At 50.0% G+C, this 17,874-nt stretch overlaps 1 pseudogene; it reads left to right on the top strand.

Annotated features, from left to right (window-relative positions):
- Nucleotides 1–2,840: 2,840 nt before the first annotated feature.
- On the top strand, nt 2,841–10,674 carry LOC144888387 (uncharacterized; annotated as a pseudogene).
- The last annotated feature ends 7,200 nt before the right edge of the window (nt 10,675–17,874 follow it).

Raw genomic sequence — 17,874 nt, 5'->3', positions numbered from 1 at the left:
AGCCTCACCTCTTTTGAGGACCTGCGCGTTCTTCATGACACCTTGTGCCATCCCGGCATGACGCGTTTCGCTCATTACGTGCGCAGTCGTAACTTGCCCTATTCCGTTGAGGATATTTGTCAGCTCTGTCGCAATTGTTCCGTATGCGCTGAACTCAAACGTCGCTTCTACAACCCTCCTATGGGCATGCTAGTCCAAGCTACTAGGCCGTGGGAGAGATTGGTGATGGATTTCAAAGGACTACTGCCGGCGTCACCGGCTTCGAGTAATTCTCGTTATCTACTCACGATCGTTGATGAGTTCTCTAGATTCCCTTTTGCTTTCCCGTGCGGAGATATGTCGGCGGCTACGGTTATCCGGTGCCTGCAGAACTTGTTTTCTATGTTTGGGAATCCGGCCTATGTGCAAGGTGCGGTGTTCTTGTCCCAGGATGTGAGGAACTTCTTGCTCCAGCATAATGTCGCTTCTAGCTATACTACTCCGTATAGGCCACAGGCGAATGGACAGGTCGAATGCTTTAATGGCATTATATGGAGGGCTGTTACTCTGAGTCTTAAGTCCCGCGGCCTAGGACTAGAGTCCTAGACAAATGGGCTTTGTCACTACCTGGGGCATTAAGCTCGATCAGGACTTTATTGTGTACTGCTACCAATCAAACTCCCCACGAACGGATGTTTCGTTACCCGAGACGTTCAGGTAGTACCCGACCTTTACCGGGTTGGCTCGCTGAGCCGGGACCGGATTTTCTCAAACGTGCAGTTCGCATGAGTAAATATGACCCACTGGTGCATAAGGTGCGGGTTCTCCAGGCTAACCCCGAGCACGCTCGTGTGTTGTTTCCCAATGGATGGGAGTCGACGGTTTCAGTACACCACCTGGCCCCATGCAGGGAAGTTGACGAACCAGCCTACGATCCCGTTGATCCACCCGATGATCCGCCTATGGAGTATCTGCCGGCTTCCTCACCGCTACATGCACCCGATTCTGCTGGCCCTGTGGGGCCACCGCCGTCACCCGACTTAGGCGGCTACTCTGACGTGGGGGACTCTGGTCTTGGGGATGTACTACCCGGTAGTTACCAGACCCACGCCGGGAGAGAGATTCACTGCCCCGACCGCTATGGTTGGGTCTGACTGACATGGACTGGCAACTGCCGCCCACTGATATGACTCTGCTGCTATGTACTGCTAGCTTGATTTCTGCCGTCGCGGAAGTGTAGTTCTAACGGTGGGGAGAATGTAATGAAATTGTGTCTAAGTTGAACCCAGGTGTTATGCTGTCTCCAACCACTGAGAGGCTTCTATAAGAACTCGGACGAACATCGCTCCGAGACATTCCTGTGACATTTATTCTGTGTGATAGTGTATACTCGAATGGTGGGTATATCTAGATTATCCAGGCTTCCTTGCTCTAATTGCTAATCGATTCCTACTTCCATGATTATGGAATACTGATACAACGCTTGATGATTTCTTACAGGTGTTGCCAGAGATCAAAACTGAATTAAACCTACCATTGGGACAATGTTGTATCTCTTGTTTTTACAACAGGTGACTCCTCCACCTCACTCCTATTTAAACCCCTCCTCCCTCCTTCCCAGAATACACAATGTTAGGGTGCATATATAAGCTTGGTCGGTAACTCCTCCTTCTCACTCCTATTTAAACCCCTCCTCCCTCCTCCCCAGAATACACTGTCATGAAATTCTGTCTAACGTCTGAACCCAGGTGTCATGCGTCTTTTGCCTGCTACGCGGCCGTTATAAGAACTCGGTCATTCAGCGCTATGATCATACCTGAGACATTAACTGTATGCTATGCTGGTGCATAACTAGATGGTACGTACCGCCACTTTGTTTAGGCTTGCTTGCTTGTACTCATTTGTAAACTCATTACTATTTCCGATGTATGCTGAATATTGATATGATGTTCCCTGGTTCTCTTTACAGGTATTGTTAGGGATCGAATGATATTAAACTCATGATCTGAGCCAATGTTGTTGTGATGAAAATGTATCCAAGTTGCGACCCAGGCGCCATTACCGCTTCTCTCCACTACGTGGCTATTATAAGAACTTAGCCCCGAGTCGCGAAGCACAGTCCTGAGACATTTATCATGCTTTATCCACGTGTATGCTTAGAATGGTAAGGGAACCACTTTTCATGTAGCTTGCTTGCGTGCTTGATTGCGTGATTGCTTGCGTGATTGCGTGATTGCTTATATGCTTGACATATATTGATCCTATGATTGCTAATTCTCTTTCAGATATTGCTGGTGTTCGATTCAGATTAAACTCACCTTCTGAGACCTGTTGTAGATCTGATTATTTTACAACACTTAATCTGAATCGAGCTATTGCCATCATCCAAGATCAACATGACCCACAAGCTTTTACAGTTGCCCACGTTTGGAGCGGACCCACAAACTGCGGAAGCTCTGAGCCAGCTCAAGCACTGGCTCAGTCTGCTGACCAGCTACCTGCATGGGCATCCTGACATCACCGACGATGTGAAGCGCGCAGTGCTGAACTCCCATGTGACCCACGTCGTTCACGACTACATATCTCATTGTGCGACATTCGACGATGCCGTGACTGAACTGCGCGCCATCTATATCAAGCTGCGGAATGTTATTCACACGCGGTACCAGCTCGCCTCCAGGAAGCAGGACGCTTCGGAGTCCCTCACTCATTTTGCCCAATAATTGCGGCGTCTTGGAAAAGAATGTGCTCATGAGACCCGAACCCACGAGCAAATGTGTGATGATTTAATGTGAGACGCTTTCATTTCTGGACTTTACTCTACGAGCATCTGGCGACGTCTGCTGGAAGAACCTAACCTGATGCTGAAACAGGCCCTCAATCAAGCTATTGTGCTATTTGAAGCTCAGGTACAATCTGAGGTGTATGGACGGCCTCACATTACAGCGGGGCTCACTGAAGAGTGGCGCTCGGAGACCGAAGCTGCTACGGAGTTCGCTGCTCCCGACACACAGCCCGAGGCCGCCGAGGCACTCGGAGCTGAAGGTATGAGCCTCGCTGTGACTACCTTGGCCGGGAGCAATGCTAAGTGCTTCTTCTGTGGAAAAAGAAATTATCTCCATGCTGCTTGCCCGGCGCGCGAAGTTTCTTGTCATTCTTGTGGCCGGAAGGGTCACTTTGCCAAAGTATGCCGATCGGGGTGCGCGCGGCACTCCCGACCAACATTGGCTGGCATCCACTCGACTGGCATGGCACGCGCATCGCCCCAGGCCATTCCGGTGCAGCCCGGACATCAGGGGCTGACCAGAGCCGTCGTTCCAGTCCTGATCGAAGGGACCACAGCTGGAGCTTTGGTCGACACGGGATCGACCGAGAGCTACGTCGATATGGGTCTCGTCTGCCGTCACGGGTGGCCTATCCTCGGAGGATCGCGCAGAATCTACATGGCATCGCAAACTTTATGGATGCGGACAAGGGGCGAATGTCGTGTTAAGTTAGTTATTAATGGTAAAATGTACCCTGATGTTCGCCTATTGGTACTGCCCACCTTATGTGCCGAAGTTCTATTAGGGCACGATTTTCTCGAGCGCCACGGTCGCTTAGAAATGACATTTGGGGGAGATGACATGCTCTCGGTATGTGCCCTGGCAGGAATGTCTATTGAACCGATGACTTTGTTTCCGAACCTGACTTCGGATTGCGCCCCAATTGCGGTCAAATCCCGGCGCTACTCCCGGGCTGATACTGAATTCATTTCTGAGGAGACGAGCAAACTCCTCCGCGAAGGCATTATCGAGCCCGGCCGTTCTCCTTGGCGTGCGCAAGTTTTAGTCGTGCGATCCGAAAATCATCGCAAGCGCATGGTAATCGATTATTTGCAAAGCATTAACAGATTTACGCTTCTGGATGCCTACCTGCTACCAGGATTGGATTCTCTGGTTCGACAGGTCGCCCAATATGGCGTGTACAGCACTCTCTATCTCCAGAGTGCGTATCATCAAATCCCTATAGCGGCAGACGACAAAATTTATACAGCTTTTTAATCCGGACAGAGGTTGTATCAGTTTACGCGCCTTCCTTTTGGAATAACGAATGGGGTCCCGTGCTTCCAGAGAGCTATGGACGACATCGTTGAAAAGGAACAATTAACAGACGTTTTTGTGTATTTGGATAAGCTAACGGTCTGCGGCTATGACCAGGCTCACCATGACGCCAATTTGAAACGCTTCCTCCAGGTGGCGCGAAAATATAGTCTGACGTTTAATGAGGACAAATGTCGCTACTCCTCTCATGAGACCCGAACTACTCCTCTCGCTACGCTACTCCTCTCGGGAGGACGATTGATCTCCTGGGGCTACACTGTGACCCAGGGAACCATAACACCTGACAAGGAAAGTCTCTGCCCTTTGCTTGACATGGCGCCACCACATGATCGTGCTTCTTTGAAGCGTGACCTCAGGCTGTTTGCACATTATTCAAAGTGGGTCGAAAGTTACAGCGAGAAGCTTCATCCCCTCATTGATTGTAACACGTTCCCTCTCCCTCCCACTGCCAAGGTCGCCTTCCAGGCTCTGAAGTCGGACATAGTGGGCGCTGCTGTGTATTCTATCGACGATAACGTTCCCTTTGTCCTCGAGAGTGACGCGTCGGATCACGCCATTGCTGCTACTCTCTCTCAAGGGGGGAAGCCTGTGGCGTTCTTCTCAAGGACGTTATCCTCCGCTGAGAAACGTCATTCTTCTGTGGAGAAGGAAGCGAATGCGATAGTTGAGTCGATACGTCGGTGGAGACCCTAATTGCTGGGTAAACGCTTCGATGTCATTACCGATCAGCAAAGTGTAGCTTTCATGTATGACACAAGTTATGCCCAGCCCAATAAAAACGAGAAAATCACTCGCTGGCGCATTGAGCTTGCCGATTATAGCTTTGGTATCAAGTATCGCCCTGGGCGGGAGAATCACGCAGCAGACGCTTTATCCAGACCAGGTGTTTGTGCAAGTTTAAACTCCTCCGATGATTTATGCATTCTCCATGATACATTCTCCATTATGCATTCTCCATTGAGATCTCGCGAGATCTCGGAGACGGTGGGAGGGATTTTCGAAGCTCCACACGGTCTCCACGTTTTTAGAAGTTAAGTCTGTTCACAATTGTATTTTGTCGAAACTGTATTTATCTTTCGGTGTGTGAAGTTATTGTGTGCAACTTTGGTTGTTTCTCGGTGTTTATCTTTCATAAATTGATCGTCTGTTTGCCGTGTCGTGTCTTGAGGCCTTGTACAGTGTGCACTGTACAACCTTGAGGCTTTGTTTTTCTCTCAGCGGTCCGTCGTTTGTGATCCAATAACTTTCGTTCTCTGTATTCCCAGGCTTTTCACCCATAGCCTACTTCCTTGTGTAAATCTCAACTCAAAAAAAAACAAAAAAAAACAAAAAAAAAAACATTTCCTTCTCTGTTCTCATTCGTTTATTCATTCTTATTCGTTCGTTCGTTCTTCGACCACGTGTTTCTCCCCCATTTCCCCAGATAGTTTTCACTCATTAACCTTCAATGTTTACACTTTCCCCTCAAGTTATGTATTCCGTCATATTTTATAACACCTTTTTCTTCTTCTTCTTTAAAAGGCTGCTTTCGACTTGCTCACCAAATCAATTCATCCCAAAAAAAATATCCATCTCCTATAGTGCCTTTTTTCTACATTCCCTAAACTCTCCTGCACTCCATCCTCCATCCAGCGTCCTTAAACGTATTTTTAACTCGAAGGTCACAAGAAACTCATTTTGCAATAAATGTTCGTTTCCCATAAATCGTACACTTTCAAAAATCCAATCTCACCCCTCCCCTCCAAATCTTCCCCATAACCCCTCCCCTCCAAATCTTCCCCATCACCCCTCCCCTCCAAATCTTCCCCATCACCCATCCCTTTCAAATCTCCCCCCTTGCCCCCTCCCTCCTAAACTACCCCCTCACCCCTCCCCGCCAAGACGCCCCCTCGCCCCTCCCCTCCTAGACTCCTGCCTCACCCCTCCCCTCCAAATCTCCCCCATATCCCATCCCTTTCAAATCCCTCCCCTTGTCCCTTCCCTCCCAAACTCCCCCCTCACCCCTCCCCTTCAAATCTCCCCACCCTCATTGCTTCTCAATTTCCTCCCTCTCACTGCCCCACCTCAAAGCGTCCTCCCCGCTTCTTCCCCCTTCAAACTCTCACCTCCATCTCCCCCAACCTTCTGCCTCGCTCTTCCCCCTCCTCAAATAACACCTCATTGTGGCTCACCCAATCACCATCAAACCTTTTGTCCGCCCCATCCTTCCCTTTCTCCGAGCTATTCTGAAATCTCTGACACACCTTCAACAGCTCTCCCTATCTCTTCCACCTCTTCCACATCTTACCCTACCCCTCCTCCCCCCTGTTCTGTATCTGATGCTCCCCCTTCCTCTTCATTAACGGTATGGACCTCAAACATCCGGGGCCTTCGTTCAAACTTAACTGATCTCTCCATACAGGTTGCTTCTGTCAAACCAGACGTGATCTGCTTAACAGAAACTTTCCTCCTTTATGATGTCTCTGATTCCATAGTATCTCTCCCGGGCTACTCCCTCCTCCGGTATGATAGACCTGAGCCTCGTCCTGGAGGCGGGGTTGCTATCTTTATCAAAAACTCTCTTCCTCACTCGCCCTGCACTGCACTCTCTCCACCTCACCCCCAGGAATACCTCTGGCTACGGCTTCCCCTTCGCTCCCACCTCTTGTTCATATGTGTGTTGTACCGTCCACCAAACAGTGATGACTCCATCTACATCTCGCTGTCTGATGATATGGACCAACTTCTATCTACTCATCCCAACTCTCTCTTCCTCATATGTGGTGATTTCAATTGTCACCATGCCAGTTGGCTGGGTGTGGGTACCTCTCTCACCAGCCATGGCTCTTCAGCAAAGGACTTCTGCGACTCACTGGGACTGACACAATCTGTCAATTTCCCGACCCGGATCTCAGTCAACGGAACATCTTCTCTTCTGGACTTGGTTATGACTAACTTCCCTGAAAATGTCTGCTGCTCTTCTTCTGCTCCGATCGGATCATCTGATCATGTCCTTGTTAAAGTGGACATCTCTCTGACCATCCTCAGGGAGCCTGCTCAGCGTCGACGAGTCTGGCATTTCACTCAGGCCAACTGGCACGGTCTTCAAGCAGCCATCAATCATCTGGACTGGTCTCCCATCTCTACCACCTCTGACATCAACTCATCCTGGGAATTCTTCCAAAGTAAATTGCTCTCTCTCATGCACAGATTTATCCCATCTCGTCTTCAGTTGTCATACCCTTCCTCCCGTCCATGGTACACGGAATCTTGTGGTGAGGCTGTTGCCCAGAAACAACTTGCCTCCGTCTCCTGGAAAGCAAATCCAACGGAAGGAAATCTCATTTCCTTTCACAAAGCCTGAAACAAGTGTGTGTCCACCCTCAGGAGAGCCAGGAAACAATATCTCTCCGTTCTCAAGACCGAACTCTCTTATCTGTCTCCCTCTTCCAAATCCTGGTGGCGTCTGGTCAAATCCGTTTCTGGTGTTTGTTCCCCCTCCATCCCCTCCCTTACCTCAAACGGCTACACAGCTGACTCCGCACGTGAAAAAGCTGAATGCCTCAACTCTGTGTTTGCCTCTAAATCTTGTGTCCCAAACCCATCCCTCTCTGTACCCACCATACCCAGTCGTACCCTGCTGCTCCTGGACTCCGTGTCCTTTCCTCCTGAGAAGGTGGAAAAGTTTCTGTCAACCCTCGACTCTGATTCTGCAACTGGACCCGACGGCATCAGCCCACGGGTCCTAAAATCCTGCTCTGCTGCTCTATCTCACCCTCTCTCTGTTCTCTTCACCCTCTCTTTTGCTCAAGGTCAACTGCCATCTGCTTGGAAATCAGCCAACATCACCGCTTTGCACAAAAAAGGTGCAAAAACAGATCCTAGCAACTACAGACCAATCAGCCTTCTCCCAATTATCAGCAAAGTCATGGAATCCATCATTGCTTCGGATATGAAATCTTTCCTCTTCTCCAATGGCTTGATCTCTGATCATCAATTTGGTTTCAGACCAGGTCACTCTACTCTGGACATGCTGCTTCTGCTGTCTCAACAATGGATGGAGGTCCTCAATGCCAAACAGGAAATTAGAGCTGTCTCCCTCGACATATCACGTGCCTTCGACACGGTCTGGCACCGCGCTTTGCTCACCAAACTCTCCTCCTTTGGTATCCATGGAAATCTCCACGCATGGCTGGCGGACTTCCTCTCTAATCGTCGTCAACGTGTGGCCCTGAATGGGTTTCTCTCATCTCCTCTTCCTGTTCAGGCTGGAGTTCCCCAAGGCAGTGTTCTGGGCCCCGTGCTTTTTCTGGTCTTCATCAATGATTTCTCTGACTCTCTCGAAAATCCTCTCTATCTCTTTGCTGATGACTCCACTCTCTGCCGCTCCATTCCTCTTCCCTCAGATCGGCAGTCTGCTGCCTCCTCACTCTCTGAAGACCTGGACAAAATCACAGACTGGTCAAACAAGTGGAACATGTCTTTCAATCCTGACAAATCTCACACTCTTACTATGTCTCTCCGAAAAGATCGACTGGACAACCCTCCCATCTACTTTCTCAACAATCCTCTCCAAGAAGTTCTGTCGCTCAAGATTTTGGGTCTCACTATCTGCCATGATCTTTCTTGGGAAAACCACATTTCCAAGCTGGCCTCCAAAGCCAGTCGCCGACTGGGCATCCTCCGTCGTGTGAAGTCCTTCCTCGGCACACCTGAGCTCCTCACCACATACAAGGCTTTCATCCGCAGCTCAATGGAATACTGTTCTCCCCTATGGGCCGGTGCTCCTGCCTCACACCTAGCTCGGCTTCACGCTGTTGAAACCAAAGCTTTCAGAATTATTGGAATCTCCCGCGATGAAGCTATCTCTGAGGGCCTTTCACTCACTCACCGCAGGCAGGTAGGTGGTCTTTCTGTCTTCTACCGACTCCTCTCCGGCCTTGCACCCCCAGCTCTCTCTGTGCTCTGTCCCCCAAATATTCCTACAGGTCGCACAAGATCTGCCAGCAACCCTCTGATGGTTAAACTGCCGAAATCTCGGCTCTCTGCTCACCTTCACTCTTTCATTCCTCTTTTCTCCCGCCTCTGGAACAAACTCCCTCACTCCCTTCAATCCCACTCCTCCCTCCAGGTCTTTAAAACAGCTGTTCACCACCATCTCTTATCTTCCCCCATCCAAAACCTTGATCTTTTCTACCCCCGCTAATTCACCCCAGATCCACCTTGTTTGAAATTCCAACTTCTTTCCTGGAAGTCCTGGCAGTGTCCATATGTTTTATACCTCTCCCACCGCCCCCTTCCCATGCCCCCCCCCCCCCAAAGCCCTCGCCCTCTCTCAGATCTCTCGATGTCTCCATGTCTCTCGGTCCCTGCTCTCAAATGTTGTGTTTGTGTCCTTCCCCCTCTCTCCCCATCTTGTCTACCGCTCCCGATGTTATATGTTTTATGTGTCGGTTTGTCTTTCTGTGTGATTAATGTTCGCTCTTTCACGAGCCTCGATCTTGTATACAAAAAAAACCAAAAAAAAAAAAACAAAAAAACCTTGTGTCACACTGGGGTGACTCGTCTGGTTCATTTTGTGCGAAGCCGCAATTTGCCCTACTCTGTCGAGGACATTCGTCATTTATGTCGCTCTTGTCCTGTTTGCGCCGAACTCAAACCCCGCTTCTATAAACCCGACATGGGGATGCTGATTCAGGTTACTAAGCCCTGGGACCGATTGGCGATGGACTTCAAAGGGCCGCTACCTGCCTCCGGGGCATCTCGTTACCTCCTCACCATTGTGGACGAATACTCTAGATTCCCGTTTGCCTTCCCATGCAGCGATATGTCCGCGGCTATGGTTATCTGATGTCTGCAATACCTGTTTTCGATGTTTGGGAATCCGGGGTATGTGCATACCGACCGAGGAGCGGTGTTCTTGTCACAGGATGTGCCGGCCTTTCTGTTGCAGCGTAATATTGCGTCTAGCTACACCACACCCTACAGCCCCCACGCTAATGGTTGCGTGGAGTGCTTTAATGGCACTATATGGAGGGCCATCTCTTTGGGCCTCAAGTCTCATGGCCTGCGACTGGACCAATGGACTGGTATGGTGCATGGGGCCCTTCATTCAATCCGCTCGCTCCTATGCACGGCTACAAATGAAATTCTGCACGATCGTTTATTTTGTTACCAGCGTCGCACAGGATCTGTCTGCCCTCTGCCTGGGTGGCTTGCTCAGCCCGGTCTGGCCTTTCTCAAACGGGCGGTGCGCACGAGCAAATACGACCCACTTGTTCACAATGTTCAGATCCTTCAAACTAATCCTAATCATGCTCGAGTCCAACTGCCCGATGGACGCGATTCCACTGTGTCGGTCCGTCAACTTGCGCCCTGTGGGGATCCCGTTGGGACCGAGCTCTGCTCGGGGAACTTGGTGTTGGGGAATTCGCCCTCGCGTCTACCCCTTCCCTCGTCCGAGCCGCCAGAGATAATTGCACAACCCCCGTCACCGACGACTGAGAGCACTCCTGATGGAGTCGATCAAGATGCTGGTACCGAGGGCCCCGATGTGTACCACACACGCACAGGACGAGAGATTCGCTGCCCTGATCGTTTTGGCTGGTCGTGATGTAACTCTCATGTACTCAGCTGCTAACTGTAGTTATACGCTTGATGCTCACCGGTTTGCTAGCGAAGTTTTAAACCCGGGGGGAAATGTGATGAAAATGTATCCAAGTTGTGACCCAGGCGCCATTACCACTTCTCTCCACTACGTGGCTATTATAAGAACTTAGCCCCGAGTCGCGAAGCACAGTCCTGAGACATTTATCATGCTTTATCCACGTGTATGCTTAGAATGGTAAGGGAACCACTTTTCATGTAGCTTGCTTGCGTGCTTGACTATGATACTCTTATTGCTTATATGTTTGACATATATTGATCCTATGATTGTAGATTCTCGTTCAGATATTGCTGGTGTTCGATTCAGATTAAACTCACCTTCTGAGACCTGTTGTAGATCTGATTATTTTACAACAGTTGTAACTCTGATTCTTACAACAATTAATATCATTTGGCTCTTGTATTGATTGACAACAATGACTCATAAGCTGATTCTCGTCCTGATCTTCGGAGCGGATCCACAAGCATCGGACTCAGCTGCCCAGCTTCAGCACTGGCTTCGACTGCTGACGAGTTACCTGGGAGCCCAAGCTGATCTCACGGATGAGACAAAGCTCGCCGCGCTTATTTCTCGCGTCTCGCATTCTGTTTATCAGTACATTTCTCAGTGCGTCATGTATGATACTGCTGAAGGGGAACTACGCCGAATCTACATCAAGACTCGAAGCGCGGTCTACACCCGGTATCTGCTCTCCTCACGACGGCAGGACCCTTCAGAGTCCATCGATCACTTCGTTCAGGATCTCTGCCATTTAGCGAAGGACTGTACAGGTGAACCTAGATCCCATGAACAAGTCTGTGATGATTTAATGAGAGATGCATTTGTTTCCGGGGTACACTCACCGATGATACGTCAAAGATTGCTAGAAACTACCGATCTAACTTTTGAGACTGCTCATAAGAATGCCATCATTTACAACGAAGCGCGGAGACAATCGGAGGCATACGATCGTCACGATCGTCCGTACGTCACTGCGGGGCTAACCGGTGAGCGACCGGAGAGGGTTGCGGCAGTGGAGCGAGTGGATGCTGAACCTCCGCTGGAATCGGGGACAATGGACACTTTCGAGGCTTCGGGCCCGAGCGTGACCGCCGCTGCTGCCACGACCCCATCTGCCGAGGGTACCGCAAAGTGCTATTTTTGTGGAAATCAAAATCATTTGAGAACAGTTTGCCCCGTGCGCGAAGCGACGTGCCATTCGCGCTCACGGAAAGGTCATTTCTCAAAGGTATGCCGATCGACACGGGGCCAGCGAACGCGCCAGCGAACTCACCCGACATTGTCTGTGCTTTTCACGTGATCCAGGGCACAATCTGCATCTCGTGTGACCTTGACTAGGATCCACTCGCAGCCTGCGAGGCGCCGTCGTGCGCCCTTGACTGTGATCTCCCCGCACGGGCCTCGCGCGGCACGCATGCCCTTGACGGGAACTCTTTCATCGCCCGCGGCGATTTCACGCTCGACACTAGCTGGCATTGGACCTGCGTGCGTGGCTCGATCGCCACCTCTGGATGATTTGACAACTACGCCACGCTCGACACTAGCTGGCGTCGGGCCTGTCAAAATAACCGTCTATCTCGGGAGACAGCGACGGCGGCTCAGGGCCGACCGGATCGGGCGTGTGCGGGAGCAGAGTTGACGGTGAATGCCCCATCAACGGGTCCCCCTGGCTGAGTTCCGGCTGAACGGTATCCCTGCACGGAGCAAGATGATGCACCGAGAGTGTAGACTCATGTCCATTTGGCAGCAGCACTCGAGCGTGCTCGGGATTGGCTTGAAGAATGTGAACCTTGTCGACAAGCGGGTCATATTTACTTTGACAAACAGCGCGTTTGAGGAAAGCCGGTCCGGGCTCAGCTAGCCAGCCCGGCAAAGGTCGAACAGCACCAGAACGGGGCGAGTAACGAAACAGACAATCGTGAGGAGTTTGATTAGTAGCTGTGCATAATAAAGTCCTGATCGAGTTTAACGCCCCGTGCACCATCCAGGTCCATCGGTCCAGTCCTAGTCCGCGAGTCTTAAGGCCCAGAGTAATGGCCTTCCATATAATAACATTAAATCTTTCCACCTGACCGTTCGCCTGTGGCCTGTACGGGGTAGTATAGCTTGAAGCTATATTGCGCTGGAACAAAAAGGTCCTCACATCCTGGGACAGAAACACAGCACCTCGATCGGTGTGTACGTAAGCCAGATTCCCGAACATGGAGAACAAAATCTGCAGACACCAGATAACCGTCGCAGCGGACATATCATTGTATGGGCAAGCAAAAGGGAATCTGGAGAACTCGTCAACTATCGTGAGGAGATAGCGAGAGCTATCTGAGGTCGGTAGGCTAGGACTAGCAGGTAGACATGAAGCTGGTAGAGGCCCTTTAAAGTCCATTGCCAATCTCTCCCACGGCCGAGTAGCCTGAATCAGCGTACCCATCGGTGGTTTGTAGAAACGAGGTTTGAGTTCAGCACAAACGGAACAAGTGCGACACAGCTGGCGAATGTCCTCAACATAGTCGGGGAAATTGTGACTGTGCACATAATGAGCGAAACGCGTCACTCCGGGATGGCACAACATTTCATGAAGAACACGCAGATCCTCAAAGGAGGTGAGACTCGCACACACCGAAGGGCGTGATAATGCATCTGCGGCGAGATTATCCTGCCCTGGGCGATACTTAATAGTGCAGCAAAAATTGGCTAGCTCTATCTGCCAGCGAGTGATCTTTTCATTCTTAATGCGCTGAGCATGGCGCGTGTCGTACATGAAAGCGACGCTTTGCTGATCAGTAATGACCTCAAAACATTTGCCAAGCAGATAGGGTCTCCAACGCCAAATAGACTCAACAATGGCGTACGCTTCCTTCTCGACAGACGAATGACGTTTCTCCGCGGAGGAGAGAGTCCTTGAAAAGAAGGCGACAGATCGCCCCCCTTGAGAGAGCGTGGCAGCTATCGCGTGGTCTGACGCATTGCTTTCTAAAACAAAGGGTTGACTGTCATCGATAGACGACACAGCGGCGCCAGCTATGTCGGACTTCAGGCCATGGAAAGCGGCCTTGGCGGCATGACCCATGGGGAACACTTTGCAATCTTCAAGTGGGCGCAGCTTCTCAGAAAAATTTTGGATCCACTTTTAGTAATGTGCAAACAGGCCGAGGGCATGCTTCAACAAAGCACGATCATGTGGTTGGGCCATGTCGAGCAAAGGTCGCAGCCGCTCCTTGTCTGGAGTGATAGTGCCCTGGGTCACGGTGTACCCCAGGAGATCTATCATTCAGGCGGAATAGCGACATTTAGCCTCGTTCAGAGTTAGCCGATACGTGCACGCAACCTGGAGGAAACGCTGCAAATTAGCATCATGATGGGCCTGATCGTACCCACAAACTGTTAGATTGTCCAGGTAAACAAAGACATCGGTTAAGTGTTCCTTCGCAATTATGTCATCTATGGCCCTTGGAAAGCATGTTTGTGACCCCAAAAGGTAATCGAGTGAACTGGTACAACCTCTGTCCGGATTCAAACCCTGTCCCTCCGCGAAAGGGATCTGATGATACGCGCTGCAGAGATCGAATGTGCTGTAGATCGAGTACTGGGCCACCTGCTGAACCAGGGAATCCAATCCCGGGAGTGGGTAGGTGTCCAGTTGCATAAACCGATTAATCGTCTGCGAGTAGTCGATTACCATGCGTTTGCGATGATTTTCTGTCTGGACTACCAGAACTTGAGCCCTCCAAGGCGATCGACTAGGTTCGATTATACCCTCATTCAGAAGTCGGCTAGTTTCCTCCGCTATAAATTGCGTGTCAGCCCACGAGTATCGTCGCGATTTAACGGCAACCGGGGTGCAGTCAGGAGTCAAATTTGGAAACAGCGTCAGGGGTTCAATTTCCATCCCGGCAGGAGTACACACAGAGAGAGTATTGTCACCTCCAAATTCCATTTCCAAGCATCCATGTTGACGGAGAAAATCGTGACCTAGTAGCACTTCTGCACATAACGTAGGTAAAACCATTAAATGCCCATCCGGAAACATTTGGCCATTGATCACTAGCTTGAGATGGCATTCACCTTTGGTACACAGCCAAAGAGCTTGGGAAGCCATGAAAATCCTGCGCATTGTTCTGAGAATCGGCCAGCCATGCTTCTGGACGAGCCGCAAGTCAACATAGCTATCAGTAGAGCCCGTGTCGATCAAGGTGTTGACCATCTGTCCCTCAATCATGACAGGAACAACAGCGTTGGTTAACCCGGGTGAACCTGTAGTTGTTGAAACATCCAGAGGTGGTGGACGAGCCACGCACGCAGGTCTGACGCCAGGTAGTATCGAGCGTGAAATCGCCGCGGGCGATGAAAGAGTTCCCGTCAAGGGCATGCGTGCCGCACGAGGTCCGTGCGGGGAGATCACAGTCAAGCGCGCGCGACGGCGCCTCGCAGGCTGTGAGTGAATCCTAGTCAAGGCCGCGTGAGATGCAGATTGTGCCCCGGACCGCGCGAAAAGCATGGACAATGTCGGGCGAGTTCGCTGGCCCGTTCGCTGGCCCCGTGTCGATCGGCATACCTTTGAGAAATGACCTTTTCGTGAGCAAGAATGGCACGTCACCTCGCGCACGGGGCAAACTGTCCTCAAATGATTTTGATTCCTGCAAAAATAGCACTTTGTGGTACCCCCAGAAGATGGGGTTGTGGCAGCAGCAGCAGTCACGTGCGGGCCCGAAGCCTCGAGAGTGTCCTTTGTCCCCGATTCCAGCAGAGGTTTAGCATCTGCTCGCTCCGCTGCCGCAGCCCTCTCCGGTCCCTCACCGTTTAGCTCCGCAGTGACGTATGGACGATCATGACGATCGTATGCCTCAGATTGTCTCCGCGCCTCGTCGTAAATGAGCGCATTCTTATGAGCAGTCTCAAGAGTTAAATCGGCAGTATCTAGTAATCTATGACGTATCATCGGTGAGTGTACCCCGGAAACAAATGTGTCTCTCATTAAATCATCACAGACCTGATCATGGGTTCTAGGTTCACCTGTACAGTCCTTTGCTAATCGGCGGAGATCCTGAACGAAGTGATCGATGGACTCTGAAGGGTCCTGCCGTCGTGAGGAGAGCAGATACCGGGTGTAGACCGCGCTTCGTGTCTTGATGTAGTTCCGGCGTAGGTCCGCTTCAGCCGTATTGTACGTGACACAGAGAGATGTACTGATAGACAGAATCGTACACGCGTGAGTTAAGCACCGCGAGCTTCGTCTCATCCGTGAGTTCAGCTTGGGCTCCGAGGTAACTTGTCAACAGTCGAAGCCAATGCTGGAGCTGGGCAGCCGAGTCCGAGGCTTGTGGATCCGCTCTGAAAATCAGGACGAGTATCAGCTTATGAGTCATCATTGTCGATCAGGACAAGGGACGAATTATATTAATTGTTGTAAGAATCAGAGTTACAACATTGGCTCAGATCATGAGTTTAATATCATTCGATCCCTAACAATACCTGTAAAGAGAACCAGCGAACATCATATCAATAATCAGCATACATCTGAACTGGTAATGAGTTTACAGATGAGCACAAGCAGGCAAGCCGTAACAAAGTGGCGGTACGTACCATCCAGTTATGCACCAGCATATAGCATACAGTAAATGTCTCAGGTATGATCATAGCGCTGAATGACCGAGTTCTTATAACGGCCGCGTAGCGGGCAAAAGACGCATGACACCTGGGTTCAGATGTTAGACAGAATTTCATGACAAGCTTGGTCGGTGACTCCTCCTTCTCACTCCTATTTAAACCCCGCCTCCCTCCTCCACAGAATACACAATGTTAGGGTGCATAGATAAGCTTGGTCGGTGACTCCTCCTCCTCACTCCTATTTATACCCCTCCTCCCTCCTCACCAGAATACACATTGTTAGGGTGCATAGATAAGCTTGGTCGGGGACTCCTCCTTCTCACTCATATTTATCTATATTTCTTTCTCCCTCGTACTCTGTAGTCCCTGTTAGTGTTAACAATAAATTCGTTTTGGGGAATTTATCACAAGATTATCGAGTAAAACTGAAAATGATGGCCCAGACACCATTTACTCGAGCACCACGAGATCATTGTTTCCATGGAGATCGTCCGATTGTTAAGTGGTGCCGAGCGCACCGTTCCGTTGGAGTGTTTGCTTGAGCGATTTGAATCAAGCAAGCCGCGTGGCGAGTGATAACAAGCTGCTTACTAACAGAACCCACACACACACACAGGTAACCGCCGCAGAATTCTATTTTCTGCTGGAGTTTACGGAACACACGGATATAAACAAAAGCTGGAACATTTGAAACACAAATAACAGTCGTTGGCCTGGGAGGCACACAGCAGGTGTGCCAGGTATGAGAGAACACGAGACTCAGGGCGAGCATGGTGAAGGTGTCGCGCCAGGTCCGCACCATGGCAACCAGGTATTGTAATACAGTAAAAATCAATAAACCAACACCCATTGGGGACCAGTTGGTTGCAGAAAAGACAGCCAGCTTAATGTCCTCCCCCATAATACTCGTGCATCATCAGAAGGGCAGTTTGTAGTTTGGCGCCATTAATATTCGAAACAAGTCTTGTTCATGAAGATCGCTATGTTAGAACACGTGACCCCAGGGCCAGAAAATCACACGTCGTTATAATTATATAATTAAACTAGAACGCCACTCTGTAGAGCGCATACTCCCGCCGTGGGTCAAGTTGGAATAGTACGATTTCACAAAAGTTTGAGGGAGTAGTTCAGTGACAACACAAGACAAGACAGACACTGCACAGATATATATTTAGAATATATAGAAGATAATGTTGAAAAGAAACAAGGCAATTTCACTTACATTTTCGGATACAGCGTTCAATTCTGTATAAGTGAGTGTAGTTTGAGGCATTTGGGACTTCAAATAAAATTGTAAGCCAGGAAAACGTTCGTTTCATTCCTTAGGGATACAACATGTAAAACTGGCCCAAACGTCAAAACAAAACTCGCTCATTTTAAGTCGTACAAGCTAATGCGACCACTCATTCTTCTGGGAAGAATCCCGTGCACATGCTTGTCACACTTATAACTCACCTAAGTCTTTATAAGTTCATCAAATACTGACACCGCGATTGACATTCGCTGAGGAAAATGTTTATATCTCTTCTGAGGTTTAAAAAC

This window comes from Myxine glutinosa, chromosome 12, assembly GCF_964187855.1.
Source record: "Myxine glutinosa chromosome 12, kmMyxGlut1.1, whole genome shotgun sequence".
Classification (NCBI taxonomy): Eukaryota; Metazoa; Chordata; class Myxini; order Myxiniformes; family Myxinidae; genus Myxine; species Myxine glutinosa.
This window is presented reverse-complemented; position numbering and strand designations above follow the sequence as displayed.